General features: G+C 39.0%; 1 protein-coding gene across 1 annotated transcript in view; it reads right to left on the bottom strand.

Moving 5' to 3' along the window:
- Nucleotides 1-21,375, bottom strand: part of GRIK2 (glutamate ionotropic receptor kainate type subunit 2) — a 614,149-nt gene extending 592,774 nt beyond the window's left edge. Inside the window, exon 1 of the mRNA XM_067546518.1 lies at nucleotides 21,320-21,375. The gene's annotated coding sequence lies outside the window, so the exon portion shown is untranslated. The remainder of the gene's footprint in view (nucleotides 1-21,319) is intronic.
- Nucleotides 21,376-23,423: the final 2,048 nt, after the last annotated feature.

The raw sequence follows: 23,423 nt of genomic DNA, 5'->3' as shown, positions 1-23,423 counted from the left end.
CAGGACCCCTCCCTCGTTCAGAGCACATGATAGACCTGCTCTAAGGATGAATCAGGGTTATGTAGTAAAAGAGGCGGTGGTTTTTAGGATTGTACCTCATTTGCTGATGAAGTTGCAGTGACTTGTATGAGTGAAAGAGCGTCATGAATGAGGCAGGGGATTGCTGGGAGAGAAAGGATGGTCTTATGGTTAATGCAGTTGAATGCCACTCTGCATAACTGGATTCTACCCCTGCCTCTACCCCAGAGTTCTTGTGTGATGCTGGACAAGTCATTTAAACCAAACTTTCCACAGGTGGTTTCTAACTGTGTGCTCCTCATTTGCTGGGCATCAAGCTTGATATCCTCAGGTCTGATTTGCAGAAGTGCTGAGAACTCACAGCTGCAACTGAAGTCAATAGAAGCTGTATTTGAATACCTGAAGTGTGATATTATATAATGCTAAGTACTTGAGAAAATCAAGTCCTAGTTATCTCAAACTAGGCACACAAAATAAATTGGACCCTTTTGACCTCACTCTCCCTGAGTAAATTCCCCATCTGTAAAATGAGAGTAATAGTAGCTATGGTGGCATTCACGGTAATAATGAATTTGAATATAGTATAAGCCCCTGCAGTGGAAGCAACTTTCCACTCTAGGCCTTGTGTCCTAGCTCACATGGTTGCAGCGCCACATATTTGGTGTGTCCACCCCTTCGCAGATGAAGACAAACCCGAGTGACACTGAAACTCAATGGGCCAGGTCACAATGCTGGAAGCAGGGAGCCAGGTCTAGCCCTGCAGGACAGGAGTTGCCACTGTGGCAGTGTGGGCTCACTGTCCACACTCCCCCTGCCCATGGACCCTTATTCCCCTCCTTTCTGTGACATGTCCTTGTTTTCCTGCACCCCTGAATTAATATTTTCCATGAAAAAATCACAGCCCATCTTCTCACAGGGGTGTTGTGACAATACATTAATGTTCATGAAGCATTTGGATGCTATAGTGATAAGTGCCACAGAAAATCCCAGCAAGAAATTAACAATTCTGTCTTCTGTTTCCCCTTGCCCCGCCCTGCCTTCTTCCCCACTGCCCCAGTGACTCCTAGTCTCAGTTTTCTTGTCCAACCATTCCTAGTCTCTCCTTCTTCCCATCTCCTTTCCATTCTGTGTCCCCCAGCAACCAACAGGCTCCCATCCCCCCTCATTTCCCTCACCAGTTTCCAGTTCCAAGTTTCTTATCCAGTCAATCCCAACCTCCCTTCACCACAACCCTGGCTCCTAGTCCCTGCCCCCCCTTCCTCCCAGACCCCCGACCTGTTCTCTTTCCCTAGCCAATCCCAGTTTCTCTTCCCCCATTCCAGTCTCAGTCTAACCAGGCTTCTTGTCCCAGTCTGCTCCTTTCTTTCTCCTGTGTTCCACCCTTGGTCTCCTGTGCATCCAGATCAGAAGTCTTCCTCCTTCGTGCTGCCTGGGTGCCAACAGGCATGGTCACTGGGAGACAGGCTCCCAGTTCTGAAGCCTGGCTCTAGCCCAGCCCAAAGGAGCTAGCAGCAGCTATTACAGGGGAAAAAATCGGGCTTTGCCCATGTATCCTTGGGTTAGAGGGAGCCTGCTCAGTCACTATGAGGGGATGGCCCATGAGCAGTCTGGTCAGATGTAGAAGGGAGGGAGCATGCTCAGTGAGGATGGAATCTTCAGAAACTTTAAATGCTAAATTGAACAATCTGTACTGAGCATGTGTGAAGGGTGATTTTTCAAAGGCTTATAACTTGGCCAGACTTGGCCAGAACAAGGAAGGAAAAAGGCATATCCCTGACATAAAAGCTACTCACCACCACCATTGAATTTCAAATACTCCAAAGCATGAGAGGGTGCTTCAAAGAAAAGATCACCAGAATTCTTTAGCATGGATAAAAAAATTTTTCCCCTAGCCTCATTTATGGAAATGATTAAAAAACAGTTTCGGCTGAAATTTAAAAAAAATTAAAAAGTCCAGCCTGAAGCAGACACCCATCATGGAAAATTTTAGCCCAAATGATTCAAGTTAGGCAAATTTATAAGCAAACTGAAACAAAGTTTTATAATGGAAATTTTCAGGCAACCTTAACAGCTGACACTACTAGTGCTGCCCCTAAAAAAACATTTTTGTTGTAATGTTTTAAAGAAAGTCAGACAAACTTGGATAGCTGAGTGTTTTTTATTTTTAAAATAAGTACTAGGAATCTTTAAATCATGGAATGGAAAAAGTTTTCATTCTGGTTTTGTGGTTGGTCACTGCATGGTATACATAACCTATATAGTAAGAAAACCTACAGTTCTGAGATCCTTGCAATACCTTCACCTAAGTAAGTAAATCAAGGCACCCTGCACTAGAAACCTCTTTTCCTGTATGATTTATAATCTCTATTTAAAAGTACAGTGTAATATGATGCTACAGGATTATGCCAAATTGTACATTAAAACAGAATGTTGGTGATATCAGGTTTTTATATGAACATTGCAGTATAGTTAATTCTGTACCACATTTAATATGTTTATATATCCATTTTTCTGTTGTCAACATGTCTGGTTGGTGTATTTTTGTTGTGTTGTATTGTTTTCAGTGTGGTTAAATTGCTGTGAAATTTATTGGGGTACCCCTGCTGTGACAGCTTTTTGAGTTAAATTCTGCAAGACTCAATTTATTAAAAAATATCACTAAAAAGGGTTTATAAATAGAAAACTACTTTAAAAAAAATCATTACAACGTAAAACCCCCTCTAAATGAAAAGTTTGATCATGCCTTTACTTGCAATAATTTTGCAGTATGAGATACCATCATATAGTACATGCAATAAATTGGTGATTTCAGTACTGTTTCTTTTGGAGATGTGTCCATGTCACAAGAGCACAGTTAGTGGGTGAGCTATGCCTTAGACACCTTTTAGTCCATCTTGAGTGCACCCCTCAGGTGACAGGCCTGGCTTTCTGCACCTTGCTCTGAATGGAACCACATGGTCTAACAACTCTTAGACTGACTCTGGGCTGCAGCCCCTGGTTCCCAACCATGTGAACTCAACAGGCCCACTGGTATATGGAATTTGTAAGCTCTTTACCTCCGGAAGCTTCTGACTGTGGCTGACTAGTGACTCAAAAAACAGCTTCTTCAAAACAAAGCATGATTTATTCTTTAACCCAAAGGTACACAGCATACAGAGCAAAAGGCTAACACAACAAAGAGTCCTATAGACATGATTCCCCTTACCAACATCTTAATCTTTCCTTGAAAGTATTTGTAAATTCCTCTCAGGCCAGCTAACAATCTCTGGCAGATTGCTCTGCTCATAACATGCTCTCTCTGTCTCTGTGTTTCAGTCAGTCCAAGCGACAACCTCTGTCTGACAACCCTTCCCCTACCCCCTTCTTTTCTAGGCCATCATTTTTAAGGATTTAGTATTCCTTTTGATCCTGGGGTTTTGGCCTAGAAAGAATACACCTGACCAAACTAACTGGAGCCAGGCAGCATGCATCTCCCCAGTTAATGGTTTCCCCATTGTTTCCTCACGTGTGATGATGCTTTTAATTGGAATTGGTTGGCCGTTTGGGGAACAGGCTACAGCTCAAGTTAGCACAACCCATCAGCTGCTCTCATGATGACTCTGTGCAGTTCCAGTGTTATTTTGCAATGTGCTCTCACTTGAGTTACACTAATTCTTCAAACAGGACTACATGAATTCAAACTAGGAACTTTTTAGTTCATGCCCACAGCATCCGCACCTGGGAATTACAACACAGCATTTTATTGCACACTGCTATTCACATATCCTGGATTCCAAACTCTGAAGCAGTGCAGACAAGCCCATAGTTTCTGTAATGTAGACATTGCCCAAGCATTGGTCTGTGTAGTCTAATCTCAAGAGGGTTAACCATGCAATGTAGATATATCAGGATCTAACGTGGATTTTAGCCTTAACTCTTCTACTGTCCACACAAAAACATCTCTATCCCAGGTTTGCAAATGCTTTAAACCCAGATTGGCTTATATTGGTATAGGGGTATGGGTTACAGCCTACACTCCACTTTAACTTGGGATGGAACTCACCCACTTTATAGTAAGGACTCAGGCTAAATCACTCAAGTGCTAATCCTCCAACACCATCCCACAATTCCCACCAAAGACAGACAAGTTCTCCCACAATTCATAAGGAAAGAACCTTAGACATCTCAGCAGAAAAAAAAACTATGTGATATGCCTCCAGATATACCTGGGCAAGAGCAATACCATAGGTAGGATTTTGCAGCAGAGATACTGGTAATCGCTGACATTTTCCTTAATTCCAGAAGTGTCTGGTCTATCAATTACATACCCTCATTTCTTTTTTCAGTCTATGAACCTCAGAAACCACATCCATCTAGTTCCTTCCTAAGTAAAAAACTCCCATACACATGTTGTAAATAAACTCATCATAATGTGTATCCAGATGCTGGTATTTTCTTATTTTACTGTGCTAAAGTCACGGGATCAGATCCTTAGATGGTGCAATTGCACTAATCTAACTGGTGGAACCACACTGAACTAACATCAGCTAAAGAACTGACCGACATCCCTCAAAGTGATCCTTGTTTTCTTTAACGATATTTTTATCTGAGCATAATGCAATTTCCTTTTTTGTTCTTGTATTATCATGATCTGTGATCTCATCTTTTATCCAAACACATCAGATGACACCTCTATTCCTGTAATAATCCAGAAGGAGCATCAAAAAACAGATTTCAAGATGAGATCTTTCATTCCTAACAGTATTATGTTAAATATAGCACAGTATAATGCCACACATAGAAATCAGCATGCATGCTGAATATTTTAATACTAGTAATATATGCAGTAATCAATTACCAAAAAAACCCAAAACAAAACCCTCAAACCACATCATATTGTAAAGTCTGACTTAAACCCACAAAAGAAAGTACATTTAGCATTCAGAGAATTCCACTGTTAGCTCATCACATTGTGAACTGGAATTGCAGAACACATTGTACCATATGTGAAAGCATAGACCATTCTGAGACTTCTGCAATAAAATGGGTTTTGTTAAGTTTACAGCAGCAAACTTAACCAAAAATGCACTTCAGTCATCAGTTCACAGAATCAAATAATAGAGATGGAAGGGACAGAATATCATCATCTAATTCATCTCGCTGGGAATGCAGGATTGGTATCTATTGTACAATTATTTTTTTTATAAATTGACATCTGATATATTATGGAAAGAACAGTTGCAATAATGCTTTACATTTAAATAGCTCTAAAACCTTTGACTGGAATTTTACTACCAAGTTTACATTACCAGCATAACTGGGCTTGAAAGCATTAAATATAAAGAATACTATGCAAAGAACTGTGCTGGAACTACTGAGATTTTGCATCATATTGGTGTCTCTCTGCTGAGCAGTAGCAAATGTCAAGGTCTTGCAGATTGGTTTCCCATTGGAGGAGAAATCAGTGACATGGACTCTAGAATATTCTTAGTGAAAATCTTTATTTTACACTGTATTTGCTAGTCCTTGAACAGATGTGGTTACAAATAGCATGCAGGCAATCCTCTTTTTGAGGCATCTCAGCCAAAATAACAATGCCCAGGGAGATACTCTGCCTCAGGAATTGACTCTAGTTCAAGAGAGTCAGCGGAAAGCAAACTCTCTTGCTGCTTGCCACAGCACCCCCCAAAAAGAAGCTGAATTACACAATGAACAAGAAGACAAGCATTTCTTTGAAGAATGAACAATGCTCACCTGGTAACAAAACACTTGTAAGACTATAGTCTTACATAGCTCTATGTCATGATAACTGTCATAATAGTACCAATGTGAAAGATACAGAAAACAATATGGAAGAGTAATTTGGAGTAAAAGCCATGGAGATCACTAAAATTAACTAGTTCATCTTAAGGATTTAGGAAAAAGTTCTGGCCTCATCTCTTCTTCACAGGTACAGCAGATTAAGAGTTATGTAAAGAGCTACACACTGGAAGGCATTTGCAATGCACAATAACTTGTACCAGTTCTACAAAAACTATGAATAATGCTGCATATTCTTGAGTGCCATCTACTGGAGCATTATCTACTAACTAACTAAAAATATACAGATAGAACACTCATTCATAGTTTCTATGATAGGAAGAAAGAATCCGGACAGGCAAATTAAGATCCATTATTGGTAATAACAGTCTCTGGAATTCAATGCAGAGTAAACAGAGCTTTTTGCATCATTCAGTAACAAAGGTTGCTGTTGATGAATGTAAGGGAACTCTTTCCCAATAGCCTGAATTATCATCAACCATCAGAAAAAGTACTTGATTTCTCAATATATATAAACTCATGCCCACTTTGTTCATGGCTGATCAGATATTTTGTGCCTCAAAGTTGATTTGCTAGGAATTCATTACAGGTACAGCACTGCCTTATAAAGTTTTTTGACCTCTCTGTTCATGTTTGGCCAGAATAAGATGTCTCCGGCCTTGCATAGGCATGTTTTAGCATCAGTGACTCCAGCATATGCAGGCTAGCATGTCTTTGAGTAATATGACCCTATTGCCTTCATAAGACAACTATTTTGTACTATCAGTTTTTTCTCTCGATGTTCAGTTCTCCTGAATACTAAGTAACACCTCTTCCTTCCTCTCTAGCCATTCAGATATAATAACTGTTTTGAGTGCTAGAAGCACAGTATCTGTTTGGGTAAGTCTCTGTATCTGCCAAAGCCAGTGTTGCACAAAGGAATTCTGCTTGGTTGATGTGTTCAACTTCTTGATGAAGCATCTTCCCTCTTGGGATATGTTGAGGATTTCATAATCCAGGACCTCAGTAGTCATTTTTTTTTATTTGGGCACTAATGTTCTGGACAAAATATCTGCAATAAATATCAGACTCTAAATATCAGACTGTATTATACATGCAAGCAATATTTTTTATTTTCAACTACAAGTCTTTGGAGATGTTTTGGAGTTGATAACAAAGACTTTTTGAAGATGGATTCCAGAAGTTTGTGGTCTGTGTCCACATGGATATGTTTACATCCCAGGAGATATTGTTCAAACCTGGTGCATGCAAAACCAATGACTAAACATAGTTTCTCTATTTGAGCATAATTTTGCACTGTTAGAGATAGTATCCTAGAGACAAAATGCTACAGGTTGACTGACTATTCCTCAATAATACTGCTCATAATCCAGATTCACTAGCATTACTTTGAATTGTCACAGGTCCCATTCCACGGCAATATTTCAAGACTGAATGGAACATAGATAAGGGGGTCCAGAGATACAAGTACTAAGGGCCTGATCCAAAGCCCCTTGTAATTAACAGAAAGACCCTTTTTACTTCAATGGGCTTTGGAGTAGACCCTAAGTGAGGCTGCAATACAAGGCATCACTGCTAGAAAGTTGACCTGAGGCTGGATCCTTTCCCCTGCAACCCTCCAAGTAGAACTTTGTGCATGACCAATATTCTTGGGCAGCATGAGGGTTCCAGGATTTGCCCCAGAAAGAATTGTCAGAATTCATATATTCAGTGCTTATGTGGTTTCTGTGGGCTTGGTACATTTCTAAAGTGAAAAACACAAAATAAAATTATTGTAAAACAAAAACAAACAAAAATCAGTTGAGAGATTTCATACAGACGAGATTCAAATAGCTAATTAAACTTCTCAAATGCAGGGTTTATATTGAGTGACATAATCATTCTATACAGAAATGTAATGTACATTCAGTGCAATTTTGGTGCTCTCTGTTTTCCTAACAGGACCCAGCTGTAATTCTACCCAAGCTGAGAAGGGAGGCAGTGGGTTTAAGAACATCAGCATGAGTAGGTCAGCATGGTTTGCGGCTCAGTGTCCCCTGCTAATAAATGGAAAATGGAAAACCTGACTGTCTGGACCCCCATATACAATGTTCAAGTTATGGTTTTGATAGAAGTAGAATTGGATGAATTTTTTTCAGCTAATGTTATTTGCCAAAAAAATACATTTTTTGGTTAAACAAAACTATTTGCAAACTGAGGTTGAATTCAGCCAATAGGTTCAGCTGAAGAAAAATTGAGGAATATATTCAGCTGAAAAAGTTGAAACATTTCAGAATCTATTGTCAAAATGAAACATACTGATTTTTTGATGTGAAATGATATTTAATTTTGAAATTTAGTGATACTTAAAAAAAACACACAGACACAAAAAGGCTACCACCTCAACCCCAAAATATTTCATTCTGGATCAAATGTAACATTTCATTCAACTGAAATAAAAAAAATTGGTTTTTCATTTTGCCAAGAAAAAAAGAATAGTTGTTCTTCTGGGTCAGCCCAAAATTAATGTTTTTTGTTCGGCCACCATCCAAACTTCAATTATTCACCCAGCTCTAGGAAGGAGTGTAATTATGTCAGTCCAATAGTCAAAGAATTAAAATAAAAGAAGGAAGAAGAAATTGTTGTTGATCCCATGGACTAAGAGAGAATCAACAGAAAAGCTTTTTAGAATCATGCTGAGCTTATCAAACCAAAGAAAACAGAGTGTGGTAGTGCCATATATACAGAGGCAAGGTATTAATTCAAATTTTATAACTAAATTCAAAGAACAGCAAATCAAAGAACTGCGTAAACAAATCTGGTACAGTTCTCCTTATAATTATGTTTGTCTGGATTAGTTATTGACAAACCTCAAAAGCTCTGGAAGTTCAGCTTTGATGTGCTTCCGGAAGTTTAGAGCCTTAGCTGAATTTGTCCAAACATTTTGAGACTCTACAGCAAAGACAATGTGATATAGGAGTGAGGTAAGTGATTGCTCTTTATTTCTTGGCTCCCCTCAAAGGAGATGGGCCTGAATTACAACAGGATTTCTCTCTCACACAGCCGTAGCTATTGGCTCAAATGACTACTGTTTCAGGAAACCTGCTCCTTCCATTTCAATCTCCAGTTGGACCCCCAGCTCTCTCCTCCTCTGTTCCCCTCATCAGCCTTGGCTTCATCTCTATCTTCCCAATTATCACTACTTCTCCTCTTCTTTTTACAAGATGAAAGCTTCACAAGATGAAAGATGATAACTATTGAGACAAGTAAGAGTAAACTTCAGCTCTCACATCCATATAGCATCTCTCTGTTCTAGTATCATGAGTCTGCAGAGAGATCAGCTCTCCTATGGCCATAAGCAGGAATTTCATGCAAATATATTGTGGGATATTGCAGTCAGGATCTAGAGTGTAGAGCTTAGAGCAAAGTTTTGTTATAAGGATTCACATATTGGGCCATATCCTCTGTGGTGTATATCAGTATTGGTATTAGTTTAATTTAAGTCAGTTTAATGATACTATGCCAATTTACACCAGCTGATGGTCTGGCCTGTCATTTTCAGGACCACACCTAATGTCCGTTGGCCAGTGGTTATCACATTTGTAACAGTATAACAGTAGTTATTTTAGCCTACAAAAGGGGAAGAGGGGAGGAACTGTTCTCTGTAGCACTACAGAATAACTTCTGGCAAATGCTGACTTTTCAGTGGTGACCTCAGCAAATAGTAGCGGGGTTTAAATCTCTGACTAGAATAAAACATTTGAACTATGAGGGATAATTACTAGAGCCCTGCGAGGATACAAAATTTGTATCCATATCTGATGTGCAATCCACAAAAATGATCCGTGGATATCCACAGATTTGCAGGGCTTTAGGTATAACATTTGGATCCGCATCCATTTGCAATCCGCAAAAATGGTCCACGGATATCCACATCCATGGATTCTGTGGATATAAAGTGGGGGCTCTAATAATTACATTCCTAGCCATAAAAAAAAACCAAAGCACCTTTGTTTAATCCAGTGGCAAATCTATGGGGGAGAGGAATTATGAAAGAAAAGTTTAAAAGTATGGCTAATATGGTATGTGAGCAGACAAATGTGTGATGCTTAGGGCCAATTACAAACATATTCAAGTTAAATCTGTTTGGACTGACAAAAAATTAGATGAAGTAGAAAATGAGCTATAGGAACTGGGGATTTCATTTCTCAAAATTAACACTCTTCGAGGCATACACATATCTCACTTTCACACTGATGGAATGCATCAGTAGCTTCCTGCAGCAAATGACAGAGTACATATCATACAAAGGAACTGTACGTTTCAGCTATTTCTTTCAAAGAAGAACCCTTTATAAATATTACGCCATTGTAAATTTAACTGTTATCGAGACAGCACCAGATGTAGATTTATCCTAGAGGATTTTATGTGTTTTGCAGCAGCATGTCTCATAAAAACTTCAATAAATATGCTAATTTTTAATGTCTTTATAGTTTAGTTTCATATTTTATCAACTTATAAAACAAAGATTAAATGTATATGGATATTATATTCTTGGATATTGCTTTCAAAATGATATTATAAAGAAAATATCAAGATTAATATTTCAATAATGGGTGCACAATTATTTTTCATTTGGTATTTAGAATGCCCAAGTCTTTGACCACTAGATGCTATTATCAAGGGACATTAGTGGAATCGATCTGATATGAGATTTTCACCTTCACTTTAATCTTTTGGCACCACTTGCTATGGATCCTCTGTGAATAACTTTGTACGAAGGCATTTAGCATTTGTGGTTAGTGCTGATAAATCCTGATTCAGTGGCACAGGGTTAAGAAATGACAGAATATTTAAAAGAGGTGGAAGGGTGATGTACAGAGGTATTCTGTTTATCTTTCTAATTATCGGCCATCTCAGGAGGTGAATGCAACTTTGACCTGTCAGGTGAACCAAAATGCAAAGTATTAGATGGATGTACTTAACATCCACCACACATTTTCACAAACAGGTGGCAGGAAGTGTCTGGCACCTTACCTACTAAGGTCAAACTTCACTTTTGTGATGCCCAAACTTTGTGACAAAGAGACTGTACCTAATATACATAGACATTTACATATTACACTAAAAAATAAACCTATGCAATCATAATATTTGTGTGTACCTTTATTTGCCTTGATAATTGAATAGAAATCACTTGTTGGATGAGCTCCTCAGCAATAAAATCAAAAGTCGAAGGCATTCACACTGCTATTTGACAGAAGTCTTGGAGCCAAATTCAGGAATCAGGATAAATTATGCCGCTTGGTTTTGTTTCACCCCTGCTGGCAAAGGGGCATGCAGTTCCACGTACCAGCAAAGGCTGCTCTGCCCACAAGGTGATTTACTGCCAAGTTGAGAGGAAATTGGTTGCACTGCTTTTTCTCTAGTGGCTCAGTCAGCTGAAGGCAGGTTTTAACTGCAGTCTGAGCTGCCTGGCAGAGACTACCCATGGGAATACACTGAAATATTGGGGCTGTATTGACTAGTAGAGGGCAGTCTTAATTTGCTGTCCATCAATCCAGTCCAAACCCACTTCTGGAGGATGGGTACAGGGAGTTTCACAGCCCAAAAACTTGTGTTTAACTGAAGCATAATTTGTGTTTAGCTAAATCATAAAGGCATCCTGTCTTGAATTGAAGACATCAAAAGATAGAGAATCCACAACTTCCCTTGGTAGTTGGTTCCAATGGTTAATCATCCTCACTGTCAAAAATTTGTGCCTAATCTGAATTCTAATCTGAATTTGTCTGGCTCAGCTTCCAGTCAATGGTTCTTGTTATGCCTCTCTTTGCTAGATTAAGGAGCCAGTATTTTCTCCCTATGAAGGTTTGGTGATGTGGCTGGTGGACATGTGCCAAAACTTAATTCCCTGAGAAATCTGTTGTGCGGTCATATACTGAGGTGGGAATGAGCACACAACTCTTTAACCCCAACTCTCTGACCTTCACCATCCAGCTGTTATTGCTTTGTGGAGACCAGCCATCCGAAGTATCAACCTAACATGTATGCATTATAAGTTAACTTCTCAGCTGCTTGCAAAACTGTGGGACAGAGGCTACTGGGTGTGATGTGAAGGCCTGCTTTGTACAAAGACTCTGCTTTGCACTAGCCAACCACTGCCTCAGGGAGAAGACGAGGCTAAAAGCCCATATTTTTAAAACCATTTATGCACATTTTACCTCTGTGAAAATTTATCACACTTTGACACTCTGTGTGTGATGGCATGAATATGGGTTACAGGAGCTTTGCAGCATTTGCTAAGAATGTGTATAATCTCTGCCTGAATTACAGCAGCAGCCAGGTTATCAACACTGCAGCCGTTTACAGAAGTACAGAATCATTATTTGGTCCCTCCCTTTACACGACACTTTTGTTCAAGCCTCATCCTTCCATCTCCCCCCATTCTACTTCTACATTCCACCCCTATGCCTCACCCTCATCTAACTCTAGTTACACCTGCTTATACTGGCTCAGAATTCTATGTGGACAGATTTTGTCCCATCAGCCCCAAATACCACTGACATGATCTTTCAATAAGAAATACATTAAAGATTGTGACCCACTAATGGGGAATCATATATGTATCTGTGGCCTGACGTACATACAGATTTTGTTCTTGTATAATTAGTTTGGTTGGAAAAAAAAAATCACACCCTTAACTGAAATAGTTACACTGTAACTTATACTATGGATAAATTATAAAAGTGCCTTAAACCAGTATAGCTTACTCCCCTTCCCACATGAGAATAAGTTATCGGAGTATAAGCATTTTTACATTGGTATAACTGCATCCACAGTAGGAGGGTTGTACTGCTTAAACTATACTGATATAGTTAAAGCAGTACAACATGTGCTAGGTAAATAGTTAAAAGAGGCTTAATACAAAATTTTGCCCTTTGCTGTGCTGAACCTTATGTGCCACTGGAGGTTCCCAGTAATCAAATGCTCAATGGGGAATGGAGAGGATTGCGTCAGTGCAAAAGATGCATAGGGAATTAGTTAGGGAAATGGACAGGACTGAAGAATTGATGGATCTAAAGGTGGATGAGGCTTGGAATTACTTCAAGTCAAAGTTTCAGAAACTATCTGAAGCCTGTATCCCAAGGAAGGGGAAAAAATCCATAGGCAAGAGTTGTAGACCAAGCTGGATGAGCAAGCATCTCGGACAGGTGATTAAGAGAAAGCAGAAAGCCTACAAGGAGTGGAAGATGGGAGGGATAAGCAAGGAAAGCTACCTCGTGGAGGTCAGAACATGTAGAAATAAAGTGAGAAAGGTTAAAAGACAAGTAGAGTTGGACCTTTCAAAAGGAATTAAAACCAAAAGTGAAAGGTTCTATAGTCATATAATTAGGAAGAGAATAAACACAGAAGAAATGGGACTGCCAGGAACTGAGGATGGGGTGAAGGTGAAGGATAATCTAGGCATGGCCCAATATCTAAAAAAATACTTTGCTCCATTTTTAGTGAGGCTAATGAAGAGTTTAGGGATAGTGGCAGAGGGGCTAATGGGATTGAGGATATGTAGGTAGAAATTTCCACATCCAAGGTAGAAGCCAAACTCAAACTGCTTAATGGGACTAAATTGTGGGGGGCCCAAATAATCTCCGTCCAAGAATATTAAAGAACCGGCACATGGAATTGCAAGCCCATTAGGATTCTTAATGAATCTGTAAACTCAGGGGTTGAAACATATAACTGGAAAATTGCTAATATTGTTCCTATATTTAAGAAGAGGAAAAAAGTGATCCAGGTAATTACAGACCTGTTAGTTTGACCTCAGTAGTATGCAAGGTCTTGGAAAATTTTTTGAAAGAGAAAGTAGTTAAGGACATTGAGGTTAACACTAATTGGGATAAAATACAATATGGCTTTACAAAAGGTAGATCGTGCCAGACTAACCCGATCTTTTTTGAGAAGAAAACAGCTTTTTTAGACAAAGGGAATGCAGTGGATCCAATTTACCTAGATTTCAGTACGGCATTTGATACGGTTCCACAGGGGGATTTATTAGTTAAATTGGAAAAGATAGGGATTTAATATGAAAATTGGAAGGTGGATAAAGAACTGGTTAAATGGGAGATTACAACGGCTCATACTGAAAGGTGAATGTCAGGCTGGAGGGAGGTTACTAGTGGGGATTGGTTTTATGACCAATCTTGTTTAACCTTTTTATTCATGATCTTAGCACATTCCCACTTTTTGTGCCAATAAAGTTTGCAGATGACACAAAGTTGAGAGGTATTGCTAATACAGAGAAAGGCCAGGATATCATACAACAATATCTGGATGACTTTGTAAACTGGAGTAATAGAAATAGGATGAAATTTAATAATGGAAAGTGCAAGATCATACATTTAGGGACTAGTAACAAGAACTTTTGCTATAAAACTGGGGACATGTCAGTTGGAAGTGACAGAAGAAGAGAAGGACCTGGGCGTATTGATTGATCACAGGATGACTATGAGCCACCAATGTGATGTGGCCATGAAAAAAGCTAATGTGGTCCGAGGATGCATCAGGCGAGTTATTTCCAGTAGAGATAGTGAGGTGTTAGTACTGTTATAAAAGGAGCTGGTAAGACCTCATCTGGGATAGTGGGTGCAGTTCTAGTCTCCTATTTTTATGAAAGATGGATTCAAACTGGAACAGGTGCAGAGAAGGGCTACTAGGATGATCCATGGAATGGAAAACCTGCCTTATGAGAGGAGATTCAAAGAGTTTGGCTTGTTTAGACTGATGAAAAGAAGGCTGAGGGAAGTTATGATTTCTCTCTGTAAATACAACAGAAGGACAAATACGAGGGAGAGAGAAGAGTTATTTAAGTTCAGCACCAATGTGGACACAAGAACAAATGGATATAAACTGGCCATTAGGAAGTTTAGAATTGAAATTAGACAAAGGTTTCTAACCATCAGAGGAGTGAAGTTCTGGACCAGCCTTCCAAGGGGAGAAGTGGGGGCAAGAAACCTACCTGTCTTCAAGACTGAGCTTGATAAGTTTATGGAGGGAAGGGTATAATGGGACATCCTAATTTGGCAATTAACTGATCTTTGACTATTAGCAGTAAATATGCCCAATGGCCTGTGATGGGATGTGAAACGGGATGGGTTCTGAGTTATTACAGGGAATTTTTTCCAGGTGTCTGGCTGGTGAGTCTTGCCCACCTATTCAGGGTTTAGCTGATTCCTTCTTGACCACATATATGGCAATTTTCCCCTAGGGCAGATTGGCAGGGGCTTTCCTCTTCAGCATGGGGCATGAGTCACTTGCTGGTAGATTCTCTATACCTTGAAGTCTTTAAAGCATTATTTGAGGACTTCAATAACTCAGTAATAGGTTAGGGGGCTATTATTGGGGTGATTAGGTGAGGTTCTGTAGCCTGCGTTGTGCAGGAGGTGAAACTAGATGATCATAATGGTCCCTTTTGGGTCTATGATGGAAAAAGCTGGGGTAGACTCATGAATGAATCTATAAATCAGAGCTCATTTTAGCCCTCTAATACCCAGACAACTCCCATTGATTGCATTCAATCCTCATGCATTAAAGTTAGAAAGAAAGAGAGCGTATATACAAGATGCATAGAGACACACACACCACACAAACCTTGATTCATGGGGATTTAATCCTAAAACTAAGTTTGGTGGCCAGATGGTACAAATTTCTACATAGGAGGCATCTGTTAACATTTGCTACAAATAAAGCATTTTAAATTCAGGTACCTCTACTAATCGTGGAACTCCACTTGAAAAATATAAGAAATAACACTGACACATGAACAGGATCACTACATGCTGGGAAGTGCTATAATTTTGATTGTAAAATTACCCTATGACCGAACAGAAGCTAAATGCAGACAATAATACAGTTATGGGTTTAAATATACCTTTACCTGGAAAAGTAACTCAAAACAATGGCATCGTGGAGCTTCTATTTTTATTTTCTGTCAGCGACTAGAAATCAAATTTGCTCAATTTACAAACAAAAAAGATGTTTTCCCCACAACTCCCAGCCCAGCTCTGAAAATCAAGCTGTGTTCTTTCCTGCTCATACAAGTTTACCAGTTACAGTGACCCTACTGATTTATATACCCTACTGAATTATATTCAGGTGTAGTTAACTGAAGTATATATTTTATTATTAATGAACAAATCTGATGTGTAATTGATTCAGTGGCAATAAACATGGAACTTTACAATGGGATTATTTTTTTAAAAAACAGTCTCTTGTCAGAGTACAAATACATTTTAAATGGACAGACATTGATGAGGTAGAAATGTAAAGAAAAAAGCAAAAAACATCTGAAAGAAGATAAACATATAAAGAAGGATTAAAATGATCAGAGAGAGAGACCCTAAATCTTTAGAAGGGGGAGAGAGAGGGAAACAGGGAAAATGTTCCAAGCAAAGCTGATGCAGAAATACTGCTATCATGACTGCTGATCAAGAAATTCTAGCTGCTATCAAGGCAGCTGTCATAGATGAGGACTGGTAATGACCATACATAGCAGGATTGAACCAAAGTTTGAGGATTTATACTTTTAACTGACAGCTGATCACTAACTAAAAAGAGTTTTAATGAACCCTATTTAAAGAGTCTTTTTCTCTCTCACTCTTTTCTTGTTGTTGTGACATACATTACACTAGGATTTAAATGTCATTTAGAATGGGTTATTTTAGCAATTCAACAGTTTACTGTAGTAATAGAAGGAATTAATTTTAACTGTTAATTGCTCCCAGGAGCTTTCCATGTGAATGTTGCATTTTATTTAATTTAAATCTGGGAACTTGATTAAGTTCTCTGTTAAGAAGAAATATTCATTTAATGTATGAATATGTATGGGAAATAGTTTGAGGTAGAACAGGTGGAGAAGTTAGGAAAAACCCTTCAACCTCATTTTAAAATTGTTTGGACCTTTAAGAAATAACTGGTGGAGTTAAGGAGCAAGGACTTCATTGCAACCTAACATTTGCAATTTTTGTTTAGGTTTGCTGATTTCCTCTTAGCCACAGGTGCAGTACTGCCAACTCACATGATGCTGTTTTTCTGAAAGCCTCAGTTCCAGGAGGTAGATGACTTAAAGAGAATCCCAACATTTTAAAAATATCAATTAAATATCTAGCCCTCATGGTTGTGAAGGAAACCTTGAAAACATGACCTGAAAGTACCTTACAGTCTCATGAAGCAAAGGGAAGGTAAAAATCAACCCAATATTTTTTTATCTCATGATTTTTAAGTAAATCTCATGATTCTTGGGGGCCCAACTACAGATGAAGCACACTTTAGAGTGACCTCTCATTCTCCATACTGTATACCCAAATACAGAGAGCCAAGGGGGCAAGACTGTAATACCATTTTATTATTAAATATATATTTAATATCATTTGACTACTGTGACTGTATTGGTATCTGCAGATATATGGGCCCAGATTGTCAAAAGAGCTTAGCATTCTGAGCGCACATAACATGTTGAGCTCTTCTACAAATCTCACCACTTATTTTCATGCTTAATTGGGAGCTGAGCTCTTTTGAAAATCTGGCCATGGGGAAGAGATAATAAATACATAAGTACAGTATTCCATAAGGACCAGAGAGAACCATCCAGCTTCTTGTAATGGGTAACTTAGCTTTAGAAAACATGCTATAATTTCTCTTAGTTGTCTATTACCAAGTATTTTCTCTGAGAGTATATTTGTTCCTACAAGTGGGAATATTTCCAACACTGAATTCTTATGCAGATTCTTTTTTAACTCCCAAAAATACCCACAATATTTCACCCACTGACAGGTGAGCCCAAGCAAGTCACCACACAATGAGAAAAGAATGAAATGTTTTGTTTATAGCACTGTCATTTACCAAATTTCTTAGACATAGTTACGATGGACCAAATCATTCAATCCTGCAAAATACACACAAACAACACAGCAAGAAACCTGGCCCTACACCCCTTCCAACTCTATAGATGACAGATATCTATGGGATAAGGAGTTCCTATATAATACTTCACTGCCCACATCTGTAAGATTATTGTTCTTATTTTCATTTCTTTTTTTAAAAACACAAAACTATTGAAATAATTGTTTCTATTTTTCAGAGGTTTCATTGTTAATCTTGTTATCAAAATAACTTTTAGGACACAATCTGCTTCAAGCCAAGAGGACAAAACACCATGTAGAGGTGTATATTTTAACATGTAGTGATAAATGAATCCCTGTGGACTAAAGAATGTCACTTAGCAGCCTGCACAATATGAAAGCTAAAAGCTTTTCATTAGACTCTTACTCAACAGTGGTGAAAATATAATTTAAAAGACTCATGGCCAAAGCTGAATGGCTGGTTTAAACTTCTAACACAATGAAGTTACAATTAAACTAAATTAGTTTAACTGCTTATTCATTAGCCTTCAATACAAATGTGGATGCAAATGACTATGTTATTTCAGCCAGATTTTTAATTAGTGATTGGCAAAATGTTTATCTAGTTCAAAATACAGTCATGTACAACAATTTACATAATCAAAGCATGTAAACTTTTGTATAATCTCAATTGGTTCTGATAGGAAATTAAGATTTTATGTGGTCAAAAGATCCAAACTGTATTAATGAAATTAACTCACTTCTATCTTGATCTTCAAAGTTTAACACAACAGTATTGCCACATTTTTATTTAGACATTTATTTATTTAGACAGACTAGTGCTGTGTGGACCATCCACTCTCCAAAGAATCTAACTACAAGAATGTTGGCTATTATAATATTAAGCAAAAAACATTTGTAATTGTGTGCTTCCATGCATCAGAGAAATTACATACTTTCAGCCTAAACATTATTTATTTTAGGCTAAGACAAATTTCAATAATAATAAAGGACAAAAAGAAAGTCCCTATGAGAGAGGGATGTGTGGGGACCTCCACATTACCAGGCTACACTCATAATGAACAAAACACCTACTGTTTCTGCAAACAGGAAGTGTTCTCCAGAACGTAAAGGTGCAATACCCAGAAAACAAAAGGTATCACAGTCCCGTAGATGTACAAATCACAGAGTCAGATATTTTGAAGGCAATGGCAAAACTTCCATTAATTTCAATGGATCCAGGATTTCATCCTTGGTATGCACAAAAGCTAAGTCAGTTCTCCAGTGCTGCTTCCTCCACTGGTTCCACCTACTTCACAGATTTCCTCAAGAATGTTAAAGAGGAGTCTGATCTGGCAAACAGCTGCACGTCAGACTTAGGTGTAAAGTTCAAACTATGACAAACCACTGGAGGTCTTACACTGCATTCTTTGAACACCAAAGATCCTCAGGGAGGGCCTGGAAGTCAATGGGTATTTGTGGCATGTAAGGAATGCAGCTTTGGGCCACTGATGTTTCCAACAGGCAAAGAAATAAAAGAAAGCAAAAGTAGAAATAAAATCAGAAGTCAAAATAGTGCCAAGATCACCTTCAGCCCTCATATAGATTGCACCGATAACAAAATATTTTCCATTCTTCTCTGCAAAGATACTCAGGAAAAGTTCAGAAGTAAACCTAACCCATTAGGATTGGCTCTTTATGTTGGTGATTATTCTGAGCCAAATCCTGAGGGTTTTACTCAAGTAAAATTCCCATTGGGAGTCTTACCTGAGTAAGAATTACAGGATTTGGTCTGTAGGAAGGTGTTGAGTTTTAGCCTCCCTTTGTATATGCAGCCTCTCTCTTCACTTTGAATTACTTAAAAGATGGGGCTTATTTCTTTAGGATGAAGTTAAAAAAACAATAAGCATTTCAGAAATTATGATACACTATAAAATACCCTAATGCATCCTGGGGATAGTGAGTCACACCAGGCTACACTGTGATTTACACTAAAATGCAGGCTTGTAGAAAAGAACATATCTTATGTTTAAAAATATGACAAGTGGATTTCTCTTTCACTCATTCTGAAAGTGTTTTAAAGTGCTAGTTAGGGGCACTCTCTTGCAGAAGAGCCCACAGAGTAATACTGAATATATTAAATAAGAAATCAGAATTCAGCAGCATTTATTAGCTCCCCTTCCAGCATAGTGAATTAGGACCATCTAGCAATTCTAAAGCTCCACAACCATCTCCAATACAGCTCCATACCAGTGTATAAACTACAGGCTTGAGGCCTGATCCAAGGCCCGCTGAGGTCACTGAGATTTTTCCCATTGACTTCAAAGGGCTTTGGATGAGATGTTTGATACACAGTCAGTAAAGAAATTCAGTAACACATAGCAAATGATGATTGCCAAAATGTATTAAAGTGTCAGAAAGCTTTAGGTTAAGCAGAATTATGCCCACGGTTCCTGTAATACTAGCTTGTTATGGTGGCCTACAAGGCTATGCTGTAGCAGAAGATGTTCCTTAAATAAAGTATATTTTACTCGTATGTTGTGGTAAGTTTAATCTCAGTTATTACCACCTCCATACCTACGCAACTGCCACAGCATTTTTTCCCTTGTGTGTTCATTCAGATTCTAAGTTCCGCTGCCACTCTTGTCCACATTTATGGTCATTTTCTGCAAACATTCAAACAATTGTGTTTCACTTGCATAAATGCTCACTAGACCTGATGTAATTCCCATTAAAGATAGTTGGAATCTTTTAATTGACTTTACAGGGAGTTGGATAAGTCCCACCGAGAGCTAATGCGAAGCTTGCTCATTCAAATATTTGCACCGAAAGTGACACGTTATGTGGCATGCTCAACATGCAAGAGGATTGAATTCCCCAAAGCATTAATGAGAGCTATACTTCAGAAGAAATTAAACAGACAATTGCTTCTGTTGCTAGGACTGTGTATGCACATGCAACTTTTTTGTGCCCATGACTGTTGTGAAGACAGAAAATTACCAACAGCACATTCAATCCACTTGGCATGTTATTCTCTATGGGATGCTTGAAACACTGTTTAAAAAAACTTGAGGATAGTGTTCCCAAAACCTTCCACCCTGAGAGAGAGTCTGAGAAGGATCTGATTGGATACTTCACAACTAAGATTCAACATACAATTAAGTTAAACTGAATTTTAACTTTGCACTCAGGCAATATACCTTATACTGGCCTAGTTTTCCTAGGAAAAAATGCCTCAGAAAATACCTGTCTAAACCAACAAGGAAAAATGTTCTAAAATTCCCCAAGACTATTGGCTACATCTCCCTAAGTGACTGCCTCTCCCCACGAAACTCAAAACTCCAGTACTTTCATCAAACCCTTCTCCTGATTGTAAGAGTTATTTTTATCCAACCAAAATTATGAGAGACAAATCTGCCACTGTGGAAAAATAACCCTAGGAAAATCACAATTGAAAGGTTAGCCCAGTAGAATGCACTAACTATAATAATCACCTTCCCTGTTGCCTTATATGAAGCCCCATACAACAATTAAAGAAGTCACAGTTGGAGGTTAACTGTTCACTTTAGAACTAGTTTTCGCCATTCTGCTTCCCTTTTAAGTGGCTATAGAGACCTGGGCACCTTTACCTCAGGAGAGTACAAACTGGGACGTCTCTTGATTCAGGAGTCCAGAAGAAACCAGCAACACTTGCTGAAAGATGCCATCTTGGAATCACCTGTGGACCTGGGATTGTTGCTAGTTTATAGACTCTTATAGCACCACAAGGTGGCAGAAATGCAGTATTGCAGCTTCCTATGCAGTTAAATGGGGAACTGAAAAACATTGGCTCATGTCTGTTTTGTTTTTTCTATGTTTGAATGGCTGGTATTAGCCCCTGTCAGGTAGTGGCGATTAGCTTATTTTGGCTAAAACCAAACAAACACATGCACACAAATATAAGAAAACAGGAGCTATTGGAAGCAAGGCAAGGGAAATTGAATGAAAAACATAGCGGGAGTAGGCTGGAAAAAGCCAAAGGGAGTTGAACCAGAGATCTAGTAACAGATATTCTCCATCAGCCATGTAAAAGCTTTTAGGCTAGAGCTCTTAACCAAACTCAGGGCTTGTCTACACTTACCTCCGAGATTCGGCGGCAGTCAATGGGAGTTATACAAGCTACGCAAAAAACTCGCATAACTCCCATCGACTTCTCTGCTTCTCTTCTGTGCGCCGTCTTCACTGCACTGTGTCGACAGGAACAGTGTTCCCGTTGATGCAGTGCTATGCCACTTGAGAAGGTGGTCTGAATACGTCGATTTCTGGATCGACTGAGTGAGTCTTCACTGACCGCTGATCCAGAGAAATCAATCTGACGGCCGTCAGTGAAGACATAGCCTTAGTCCTTGGAACCAATAATTGTTACCTAAAATGATGCGCAGTAATAAAATGATATTGTTTATGAGTCTCTGTCCCCTTTTCCCTTGCTGCATAAGTGATTCCAAAACCCACAATTCCAACTTCTCAGCTGTAATGTGATAGATGAAGCAGAAATGATACCACGTGACTTATGTGATCAATCACAAACAATCAGCACAGTTCAAATTTAACATTAATACTGAATATTCAGAGTGAACTGATCACTATGCAAAGTTTAAAAATACTTTAAAGAAAATTTGAATCCACCGGGAGATGAGACTGCTCAGTATGCATCAGGTGGTGCTCAACGCTATGCAAGATATGGCTTATAAAATACAACTAAACTTGGAGCTGAATAGATAGAGGTCAACAAAAAAACAACACAGGAAAATCTGACAAAGGAGAGAGAAATTAAATTAAGGGATGGAAGATGATATTACCTCTGATGTGTGGTCACTCTCTCCTCCCAGCCACAGTGTGAATTTTGCATTGTTACCTGGCAGCTCTGTGTTCTTGGGGAACAAGGATGCAAAACCCCTATTCTCTCTGGCTCACCTGCATACCATCCCCAGCCCCTGCTTGAACCAGAAACCAAAGGCTGTTTGAACCAGAAACCAAAGGCATCTCAAAAGGCAGTGGAAGACACACATAAAACCCTCCCAACAACCCCTAGCCTCATCTATATCAAAGATGTAAAAAGGAGGCATCTCAATTAGCACATTGAATGGAGAAAAGAAGCCTCATCTACATCAAAGATGGAACAAGAATTAGCATAGCATATGCAGAAGCAACCTCCAAAGCAGGGACCACACTGAACTCTGGGATTGCCAAGGCAGGGACGCACTGCATGATGGGAGATCTCTGCTCTTGATGTAAATGAATTCACACCTGCACACATCCAGCTCCGCAGTTATCAGATCATTCTAGTTATTAATATACAAAACACTGAATCTTCCTGATTGCATTGTGAGCTCCCTCAAGGAACACTGCCCATAGCCAGAAGTGATCAGCTCCTATTGTCCAGCATAAAGAAAACCACTCAGGGATACTTCTTTAAGACATTGTTTACCTATAAACAAACCTGGTGGTCTACAAAAACCCCTACCCAAGTTCAAACCGTTCTGATGCCTGGATCCAAATTCTGCATCAGTTCCGCTGGAACTTCCCCCTTTTCCAGACTGATCGTGTTGGGGGCTCTGCCTGTCTCCAGCGCTCCGGACCCTAAGATGAACAGCCTGTCTCCTAGGAACCTCTGAGCTGCATGGACTGGTGAGACCCACCCATCTTCCCTCCCAACACACACACACACACTCACTCACTCTCTCTCTCTCTTTT

The sequence above is a fragment of the Emydura macquarii genome, unplaced genomic scaffold (genome assembly GCF_026122565.2).
Source record: "Emydura macquarii macquarii isolate MOO-44397 ecotype Brisbane River unplaced genomic scaffold, CSIRO-AGI_Emac_v2 contig_1146, whole genome shotgun sequence".
In the NCBI taxonomy this organism is placed as follows: Eukaryota; Metazoa; Chordata; order Testudines; family Chelidae; genus Emydura; species Emydura macquarii.
Note: the sequence above shows the minus strand (reverse complement) of the source record. Positions and strands in the feature narration are given on the sequence as shown.